Here is a 10,990-nt window from a genome sequence, read left to right as displayed (position 1 = left end):
AACAACAACAAAAATAAAACTTCCTAATTGGGTCTCTGGTTGAAATCCATAGACCCTTTCAAGTTTATTTTTACATTATGGTTCCTATATCCTCAATTCTCTTCAATTAAAGTCAAAAGTGGCTATTAAATGGGAAATTTCTTCAATTTAGCCTTTGTCTAGGTTAATAGGACCTCCTAAGTTATGTAAATTTAGCATTTTGGTCCTTAATCCCTTAATTCTTTTAATTTTAGCCCTTTTATTTTTTTCAATTGTACCCTTAAAAAGGCATCCCTTAATAGTTTTGAAAAATTTTGTCTTGTCCAGCTTAAAACCAAAAACTTTGAAAAGCTTGATCTAAAAATTATCCTTGAATTTTTTTTCATATGTCTTGACTATTTTTTAAAAATCATTGAAAGGATAAAAATGAATTATGATAAATACGTTGGATAGAAATAATTATTGGTTGATAAAAGAGGCATTTGATTTGCATTGTGATCATTGGCTGGAATTATGGTGTCAACCATGCATAAAAGTGTGAATTTATAGAGAATTTATTAGTAAAAAACATAGAAAATTTTATGTGCATGAACGTTGCACGGAATCAACTTCTGACTCCTCGTGATTCAAAAAAAAGTTCAGGTGTATGTGTATTGGACAGTGTGTCAAAAAATATAAGAGGAGGAGAAGGAAAAACCTAGTTGGACCAAATCAGGTACGACCATTTAGGTCAGTGCCCAAACAACAATAAGGGTGAATTTTCTTTTTTGTTGTACACCATTATTTTCCCCTAAGTCTTTTAAACATATATGTCTGAAAGACTTTAAACGATAAAAATGAATGAAAAATACTTCAACAAATGTTGTTATCCATTTTTTATCCCATAAAAAAATCAAGAAAATAAATCCAAAATTACAAGAGGATACACATGAAGAAAGCCTAGAAGATTGCCTAAGTTGGTGGTGAAGGACTAGAATGTACAAGATTGGAAAAATTACCTCAGGATGTGAAGATTTGAATGATAATTGATTGGTGAAAATGATGGTTCTATCCTTGATAGTAGTGTTTGGCTCTTTATTGGTGGAGAAATTAGTGATTGTCAATTATACATTGTCTAGAAATAACTATTGATTGAAAAATGAGGTACTTGATTTGCGTAAAATGTAATGTGCGCTCGCACTGCGATTATTGACTAGAAATGTGGTGTCAACCCTGCATTAAAATGTATACCGCATAAAATTTATAAATAAAAAGCATAGCAAGGCACAACATTATATTCAGACTTCTTAAAAATAAAAATAAAATTAGATATATGGGTATTGAACAGTGTTAAAAAAGATCGGAGAAGATAGAAAAAACTTATCCAAGCCAAGTCGGGTGTAACCATTTAGGCTAGGGTCCAAACAACATGCTATGTTCCATTTTAGAGTCAAAATCTTAAACAACCCAATATGATCCACACACACACAGATATATATATATAACGTGAACGATGGATTTGGTTTTGGGATTTTGGCAAAACCTTGCACTTTTATCATTATTAGTATAATTATTGTTATTAATGATAGTATTTGATAATTGTGGGTGAGAGTGACTTGCAGGTTCCAGAGGAGAGGACTTACTTGATTGATTTGAACTAAAACCATCGTGGACAGAAAAAATCTGTCTTCTTACCCTCTACCTCTCCCAGGTGTTCATGCATCGCGCCTTTGCCTTGTCGCATACGGCCTATATCCACAAAATAACAAGGCACCAACTTTCCTTGCACATTTGGAACTTTCCTAATATGGAATTTACCTTTAGCCACTTTTAATCACTCAAGGAACTGATTACGTTCTCGTCCACAGGGCTGGATTCCATGAATTTAGAAAAGAAGTTCTGCGGGTTAATTAGAGGTTGGTTTATGTATTTATTAAAACTAATTGATCAGTCTTTATCATCTAATCCTTGTATTTTTAAATTCATTCATACCTTAAGTATCTTCCTCTGTATCATTCTTTTAATTATTTTTAAGAAATAGAAAATGAGAAGAAAACAAAAACAGATGATGTTGAAAGATTTTCTAGAAGTACTATTTAATTCCTTTTTCAAAAAAGGAGGGACTGATCTATAATTTACTATGCTGAATGAGAAAATCTTAGTGGATTATATCTTATTTAATATTTTATCAAAATATTACTTTCTAATCATTATTCTTAAAAATTAATGATTCCAATAAAAACAAGAAATGTGGCAAAAAATCATCTCAACTCAATAACTTAAGTTTTTAGATGAGGTTTCAGGATATGATTTATATTATTATCTAAAACACCTCCTCAGGTGAAAGCCCTTTGGACTTGAAACTTGCACAGGCCCATATTATTTTGTGCTTAATTTTTATCAAAAAAATAGGGATGGTGAGATTCGAACTAATGACCGCTTGGTCATGAAGGCTTTGATACCATGTCAAAAATTCATCTTAACTTAATAGTTTAAGCTGTTAAGTAAGGTCATATAATATGATTTATATTATTTTTTAACAAAATGTATAAAATCAAAGTTTTCAAGATTTTAGTTCATCTATTATATTTTATAAATAAATTTCTTATTTATGAATAATATTTGGAAACAAAAAATAATTTGTAAACAAAAAAAATATTTACTATAACAAACTTTTTAGAAGAAATTAAATTTGATGATAGGTAATGATCTATAAAGGTAAAAATAGAATATTTTCATTGAAAAAGGAAAAAGTATTTTGATCTATGTAAGTAATAAAAATAGATTATAGAGTAGGATTAACAAATTATAAAGTGGGAATAACAACACTTTTACCAAAAAAAAAACATGGAAATAACACACTTTTGTTACCTTGATCCCCTTTTCCTTTCTTTTTTCTGCAATTAGATGCTTGATTTTTATTTTTTTTACTCATACAAGAAAAAAAAAGATTTACCAGAATGATAATTTTATGTGTCCTTGTCATCTCATGATCAGAAATTACAAAAAAAAAAATGGGTGAACATTTTTAAAACTCTCACAATTTAAACTAATTAAATCAAGTGCAATCTAACATGATTTAGTTTTAAGAAATTGAGTCTAACTCCGAAGATAGAAAATAAAAGGAATAATTTTATGTTGTTAAAATCCTCTTCGAAAACCTATTTTGAGGCCCTTTTGTAATTCAATCTGCAAGACATGTCAAATTTCTTATTGAGCTTAAACTAGGAAGAGGGTAATCTATACCAATTTAAAAAGGGTGGTCCATGGCCACTTTAAAGCAATTCCAAATCAAGCTCATAGAATTTCAGGCTTTCTATAATTTTGTCGTGGATTTTACCTCAAAAATGCAGCAATGATATGATGGCGCTCTCAGTGTATTTCTTTTCTTCATGTTTTTTTTTTTTAATAATTTTTAGTGAACTAAACTACCTCTCTGCTATAATTTAACTCCTGTATCCTGGCCCAACATTGCTCTTGTCTGTTCTTATAAACTTGCAACATTGAATAAGGCTGAATAATGGTTGGCATGAATTTCTCCCTAGCTAATTAAAGCACATTTATTAATAAAAGATAAGATTCAAAGATAAATATTCACTTTGATCCACTAATTTTTAAAATTATAAACTTTTAATCCCTATAAATTTATGAAATTCAATTTTGATCCCGAACTTTATTTTTTTTTATTTCTTAGTCTCTGATTTGAGAGAGAAAAGAGGAAGTGGTTAGATTTTAGTGATAGAGAAAAAAATCTCATATGAGACCAATTCTAAACACAAAAAAGGGTAATTTCTGTGTCAGTATGTTTCTTTTTATAGGGAGAGCTTATCTTAGATGTTGTTTTCTCATAAACTTACTTGAAATAGTAGATATGAGCCTAAAATGATTTTTAAATTTGAGTTAATTATAGGTTTTGGAGTCAATTTTTTTGTTGTTAGAGCCTAAAAAATCCCAATTTCTTGCTTATATTTTATTCAATTTCATCACTTAATATTTAGTTAATTATTAATTGGACAATATAACTTGATTTGGTTTGATTTTTTTTCTAATCACCTTGATATTTGATTGGTTCTTAATTTTATAAGTGTCTATTTTTATTAAATAAATATTAAAAAAATATGTTGAATTCAATTGATTTCATGACCCGAATCTTGAATTTAAAATCATGAATTTAACTGGTTAATTTCAGTTAGATAAAGATCATGCTTCATAATGTTTTTAGTTGTATAGTTAATTTTTAATTTATTTAATTAAAAATATACATAAACTTTTCAAATTCCGCTTAGAATTTTTTAACGTACAGAAACATAAATATGTCATAGAAGCCTCTATATACATTCTTTTCCAAGAAAAAAAAAATTCACAACCGGTCGCTAGTATAGCCATATAGATAGTATAATGTCAGAATTTGATTAGACAAGTTTTCTTGCTTTTTTCTTTTCGATGAAGAAAAAAAGAGAGAGACATTCCTTCCGAGCAGAGAAGAAAACGGATTGCAAAATTGGTTCTCCACAAACCGGCTTTGTTGCCAAACACTGGTTATGCAATTGAGCAAAGGAACAGCTACAAGCTTGCAAGCAAGTTGTAGTGAATATAAAGGGGTTGATATAATAGTTAAATAAGTGTTTTTTTTCTATATTTTTTTTATCATCGAGTTTGATTGCAAAGTTGTAAGAATCTTAAGAAGATATTCCAAATCCCAAATCCCAATCTTACATAGATAGTTTGCCTCTGAGGAGGATCAAAAAGAAGAAGAAATCCTTGAAAAAAAGAGTTAGGTGCGAGTGGTGGAATTGTCACCAAACCGCTAAAGATGAGTGTTTTTCCAAGTAATATATATGTATTTGCTTCTATGTGATTCCAGATTTCCCAAAGCAAGGACTTGTCGCAATCTTGAATGAGAAAGAGAAGGAGAAATAGCATACATTCTACAATAATGCACTCCCACATAATTGCATTTTAACATTATCATCCTTTCCATGTCTCTCTACAACTTTTGCTGCCGTACAGTGGTCCACGATCTTTTTCTAGATACAAATCAAGACTATATACTAGTTAAAAATTTAGTTTGGACTTTGAAAACGTGAGAGGTTCGGTAGAGGTATGCCATGAATTGTCAGTCTCAAGTGAAATCCACGGCATGTATTGTCACTTTCATGGAAAATGACAGCCAATTGGACAACCCTGCTGTTTGTTCTCCCCCCCCCCCCCTTTTCTGTATTCCATCCAGCCATGATTACCCATGATGTCCTAATTTACTTTGGAGTATATGTTGTTTTAGAAAAAAAAAAAATATATATATATATATATATATAATTGAAACTTATATAATTATTAATTATAAGAAGTGTAAAATTAATTAAGACCGGCTCGAACACCTATATTAATACAAAAAAAAAAACATTATTGCTCCTCATTCACTTGCTGCCACTGCATTCTGAGAGATGGTTTCAAGCTTTTCCAGGCCAGGAATCCCCACCCCATTCTCCTCCATTTCAGTACTACATTAATCACAACTTAACCATAATGGTTCAAACCTAAGCAGTTGTAAGAGAAAAGGTAAGAATCCTCATGAATTCCCTAATTAGTCTTTGATTGAACCAAATAAACAAGTCTACAAACTTGTTCGTGTGATCGAACCGAAAAGAAAGTCCACCAAAAAGAAAGATGGACTTGGTGCTTGTTTGGTATTACGGTGGAAGATAATTTTACTCTCACCACAATACCTAAAGTGTTTGGTTAAGAAAACTACTTCCACCATGCTTTTGGCCACATCAAAGACCACCAATCGGAGAAGCATAAATTTGAGGCTTTTATGGTTATGGTCAATGGTCATAGCTGATTTTAATTGTACAATACTCTTAATAATTTTTACCAAATACATATCAGAAGCAACAACTACAATCACATAATTTTTTGGCATAACTAAAATTCATGTACTGCTGGTAGAACGTGAACTGCAGCTGCTTAGACTACGCTCTTTCTTCAACATTGCCTCCAGATTCTGAAAGCATGTCAGTGGTCTGACCTGTACAGGTTACAATGCCAAAAAAAAAAAAAAAAGTTCTACAACAACAGGAACGTGTAGGAGGGACAAAACGCTATTTTAAAGAACGAGAACTTGAAAAATGCAGCTCTCAAGAGAAGGTTCAATTCATATAATTTGGGTAAATTATCAATTTCCAAGCTTTATCATCACAACTTCTACCCACACAACCCAGAAAAAGAAAAGGAAAAGAACTGGAATGTATTAACTCCACTAGGGACAAAATAAAGCATTGAAGCCATTCAACACAGAAAAGGTTGGCTCTTTGAAGGAGCAGGCTTTAGAGGTAGTCAGATAAAGTGTAATGTCAAAATTTTGGTTACTCATTCAAGTACAGTACACCATCACCACACACACATATTCAGAGAGAGGAGAAACCTTTCCGCCCTCTTGTGAGCCATGCTGTTATGAACAGTGTCCAGTCTTGTTAGTATTTGCCTGAAAGTCAGTCGCTTAGCTTTATTCTCATGCCAGCACTCCTCAATCAACCTGTAAGATGAAAGATCAGTTGACACTCAGAAAACTTTGTAGTAGAAAGTATAAAGGCAAAAAATTTATCAAAAATGATGGGAAAAAAACAAGATAAAAAAGAGGCCAAATGCATGGGCCTGAAACGTAAGGCTGCACACCTGGCCTTCTTTTTTAAAAAAAAAATAAAGAGACAGACAATTTTTTTTTTTTTGTCTTAAAAAAGGAGGCTAGACACGTCTACTACTTTTTTTTTTCTGATCACCTGAAAGTTGCTGTAAAATATGGTCCCGACTACATGTAACTTAAAAAACTCATTTTCAATTTTTTTTCACTTGAAAACATTTAAAGTAACACTCATAAACCTCAAAAAACTCATATATAATCTTTAAACAACCTTTAATCAGGGAAAAACATGATAATTAACCCTAATTCAAAAAACAATCTTGAGCCATGATCTATTTTTTCTGGCAAGATCAGAGGTAAAAAATATCTCAATAAAACTTTTCTCATTAAATGAAACTCTTTAACATCAAGAATGACTTTTTTTATTGATAGAGTATAGCTAGCCAATCACTTTCTCTCTCTTTTGTCAAACTCAGGGACTCAAATATAAACAAAATGAAGTTTTCAACCAAAACATAAAAATCTCAACAATCTAGAATTAAAAATGAAAACGACTAAAATTTTAAAAAAAATGCACCTTGTGAACACTGAAAAAAAAGAGAGCGAAAATGTTGCTTTTTTATTTCAACATCACTCTTTGTGTTTGGGTACCAAGTCTAACACCTCAGTGTGTGCGTGTCTATGTGTGTTGGTGGGTGTGCGAGCGCTCGCAATGAAAGAGAGGGAGAAGAGGAATCCAAATCGTTTCTTTTGAGGGGCAAACTAGGCATTCATTGTCAATCTGTTAACATCGAGCTCCACAACTTTCAAGCTCAGTTCAATATTTTCTTCAAGCAAACAAAGTGATATAACTACTAAAATTTCAATCACATATGATGCAGAAATTTTCACAAGAATAGACTGTTAATGCTTTCTTAGTTTATTTAAGAAATCTTATCCACCTGAGTGAAAGTATAAAGCAGGACTTATCAGGGGAACAGATTTATCACCATCAAATTCAATGGAGCATAAAAATACATGATTATAAAATAAGAAAGCAGGTCGGAAAAAAAACCACATTAACAGACATTGGCGATGATGTATAACAGTCAACAAAGAAAATAACATGCAAATAATAGAGATCTGACAACACCAAAGATCCAGCAAAAAGCAATATGCTATGAATGAGATTGGAAAAATGTTATTCCAAGTGGTGAACAAAAGCATTGAAGAACAAACCTTAGACAAATATACCGTCACATTCATCATTGGACAACTTTGAGTAACAGCACCCAGAAACTGGATCGCATTTTGATGCTGTATTTTCTGAACCAATGCAAGTTCATCTCTGAATGGTCACTGTACAAAACTAACCATCATGAGAACCTAAAAGTACAACCAAATACTATTGAGGAAAAAAAACGGTTCAGGGTATAAATAAACCATACTTTATCGTTGTCTCGAAGCACTTCCTCACCAAGCTTTTTAACTGCAACTTAAATTCCTTGCCATGATGCTACAAAAGGTTCCCTGTGACATATTTCATGCAGTAAACTTGAAAATGAAATGTGCTTTTAAACAGGTCAAATACAGGCAGACCAAAGATTTAGAAACTCACTTCGTAGATCTTATCTACAATATATGTTTCATTACCTAAGTAACAAATCATATTATTCTTACCCAAATCAAATGCTTATGGTAGAGGGATTAAAAGCCACAAATATAATTATATAAGAGATGAACTCAGAAAATCATCAACAATATTTTAAATCAAGTTGTAACACTTGACAATAATAATCAACATAAAAGAAACTGATATTGATCTTCACAACATTAAAAAAAAAATGACATCACAAGGCCAACAGAAGCTCATCAGTTCTAGCTGGCAAAGAAAACAAGGAGAACAAGTTACCTTAGTTAATTCTACACTGTTAGTAAAATCAAGTTCATCGGGATTGATTTCGTATTCCAGGACCTCACGTGCATAAGAGCCATCTAGATAAACAAAGCCACCCAAACATCATAACAAAACCAAACCAAAGAAGGCCAAAAAAGTACACTACAGCATCTCATATAAACAACAAAAACTGAAAACATACTAGAGGCTTTGCACCAGCACCACGTTTTTCCAAAAGTTTAATCACATCGTGGTTTTGTAATATATATAGCATCTGCAAGAAGCTGTTTAAGCAACATTAGTTAACTAAAAAAAAAAACTATGATTTTTACCGAATTTTAGTTAAACACCAAACCAAATACTGCATTTTATCCCTTAAAAGAACCCCAAGAATGCTCTTAATTATAATGTTCTCCATGCACCCCAAGAGTTTAATCAACCCATATCTGAATACATAGCATCAGCAACAGAACCCAATCTTAACAGGCAATCTGAAAATCCCTCATCTCAAAACAAAATGCTTGTGCAAATTGCCAGGACTAATTCAAATAGCATCCCCAAAATTAACAAACAATTTTTTTTAAGATGACAGTAATCCATATCCAAAATTCTAACTTTATAATCCACATAATGTATCTAACCATAAGCACGCAGCTCATTGTTACTCTAAAATCAAAACAGTTTAGAAATCAGACTCAAATCTCCGCGGAACAACGTCATCATCAACCCCGTTATAAAAAGATTAGCAAGCTAGCAATCTCTTATAAACACAACTATTTGAACAATTCCAAGAAACCCAATTAACAAAAACACAATTTACTATCCAAATACTTACAGTGTTGCCCCAGCGATATTTGAGATCAATTTGGCCTGCTTTAGTTCGGAAACAGCTTGAGTAAAGCCTTGCCAAGCAGCAATATGAAGAGCAGTACGATCATCAACATCAGGAAAATTAACAAACACACATCAGAATTCAACAACAACACCTCTTTTATCCCTCATTCATTAGCTAAATACATCAGCCTCAATCCAGGTTCAATTCCTTCCACATCAACATCAGATTCTTCTGGTTCTCGCTCTGGAGCTAGTGAAGAATGCTTTCCCAACGTAAGCCTCACTGGATTCTTCCCTTCCATTTCCAAAAATGGAAACCAATTCGATTCCTGTTGCTGAATTCAATGCTTCCTCCTGAGGCTTAAACCCTGATTACCAAATAAAGGAGATCGTCGATCAAAGTCCTTTTCTTTTAATTTTAATTATTGATCATTTATATATATAAAAAAAAAAATTTAAGGAGTGATTTTTTAAAAATTGTTTTTTTGTTTGAAAATATTTTAAAATGAGTTTTAAATTTTTAAATTTTATTTTTTATATTAATATACCATCGTAATTTAAAAATAAAAAAATTTAAAATTTTCTAAAATAAAATTAAATTGCAATGTAAAACATTGATGACTTTCAAAGCCTACCAATTGGAGTTTGAGTGTGTATTTTTTAATTTTTTTAATTGATTTAATTATATTTTGAGTTTTATCAAGTTAACTAAATTGTTTGTATATCCATTTAAATTTAATTTAATGAATGATCAAAATAATTTAAAGTGAAACTTGAATTGGATAATGAATCCAAATTACTATACATTAAAAATCTATAGGTGGAAAAACTGTGAACCATCTCAAGCTTTTTTTTTAATTTACATTATTTTTTTTTTTATTGGATTGGGTTTTCAAACTTATTTCATCACCACTATTTTTTTTATTTGCATTCTTTTCTTTTATTGTTCCTTCAAACTCTTTTTTAATTTGCATCTTTCTTTTTTATTAGGTTCTTATACTTCCCATTTAACAATTGTAAATTTGGTTTTCAAAATTGACTTTCTTCAAATCATGAAAATGTGTTTGGAATTATAAACACGCTATGCTAAGCAATGTGAAATGGGGAAAAAATAAATGTTTTCTTTTTTTTTTTTAATTTCTTCTCACTTGATTTTTTTATTCCTAAGTTAATTTTTACACATTAAATTGACTTGAGATTAAATTTGATATTTTATTTTAATTGATTTTATATATGAATCTCACGATGTTTATAATAGATTTCAACATTAAATTAATATTCAAATTAATAAAATAAAATTTTATTTTATTGACTTAAAAAATATTAAACTTTTAAGACCTAATTTTCAAATTGAAAATATTTAATCTCTTTTTTTTTAAGAAATATCATTTTTATCTTAGTTTTTTTATTCAATATTTTTTATTAAAATCAATGAATTTATTATAATTTATTAACACATATAATTCTTGATTTATTTTATTAAAGGTACATATAAACTTTTTATTATGCATTTAGAATTTATCTTGATGATTAAAAAAAACACGTGTTAATAATATTTGTATCTTTTTTTTGGCATTGAAAAAAAATGTTTTATCCTGCAGTATAGCATGGAGAATAAATTAGTGTTATTAAAAATATTTTTTAAATTAGTGTTATGAAAATAATTATTCATAAGTTTTGGC

At 30.4% G+C, this 10,990-nt stretch overlaps 1 long non-coding RNA gene across 2 annotated transcripts; it reads right to left on the bottom strand.

Annotated features, from left to right (window-relative positions):
* Nucleotides 1-5,721: 5,721 nt before the first annotated feature.
* On the bottom strand, nt 5,722-9,711 carry LOC112323331 (uncharacterized). 2 transcript variants are annotated; one of them, XR_002976754.2, is made up of 7 exons: nt 9,310-9,711; nt 8,677-8,758; nt 8,490-8,572; nt 8,026-8,107; nt 7,817-7,936; nt 6,383-6,493; nt 5,722-5,986 (listed from the first exon to the last, which is right to left on the bottom strand). It is a non-coding gene; the product is annotated as an uncharacterized LOC112323331 (long non-coding RNA). The 2 variants fall into 2 exon arrangements; XR_002976753.2 differs by lacking the exon at nt 5,722-5,986 and having other exon boundaries at nt 6,091-6,493.
* Between the last annotated feature and the right edge of the window lie 1,279 nt (nt 9,712-10,990).

The sequence above is a fragment of the Populus trichocarpa genome, chromosome 11 (assembly GCF_000002775.5).
Source record: "Populus trichocarpa isolate Nisqually-1 chromosome 11, P.trichocarpa_v4.1, whole genome shotgun sequence".
Classification (NCBI taxonomy): domain Eukaryota; kingdom Viridiplantae; phylum Streptophyta; class Magnoliopsida; order Malpighiales; family Salicaceae; genus Populus; species Populus trichocarpa.
Note: the sequence above shows the minus strand (reverse complement) of the source record. Positions and strands in the feature narration are given on the sequence as shown.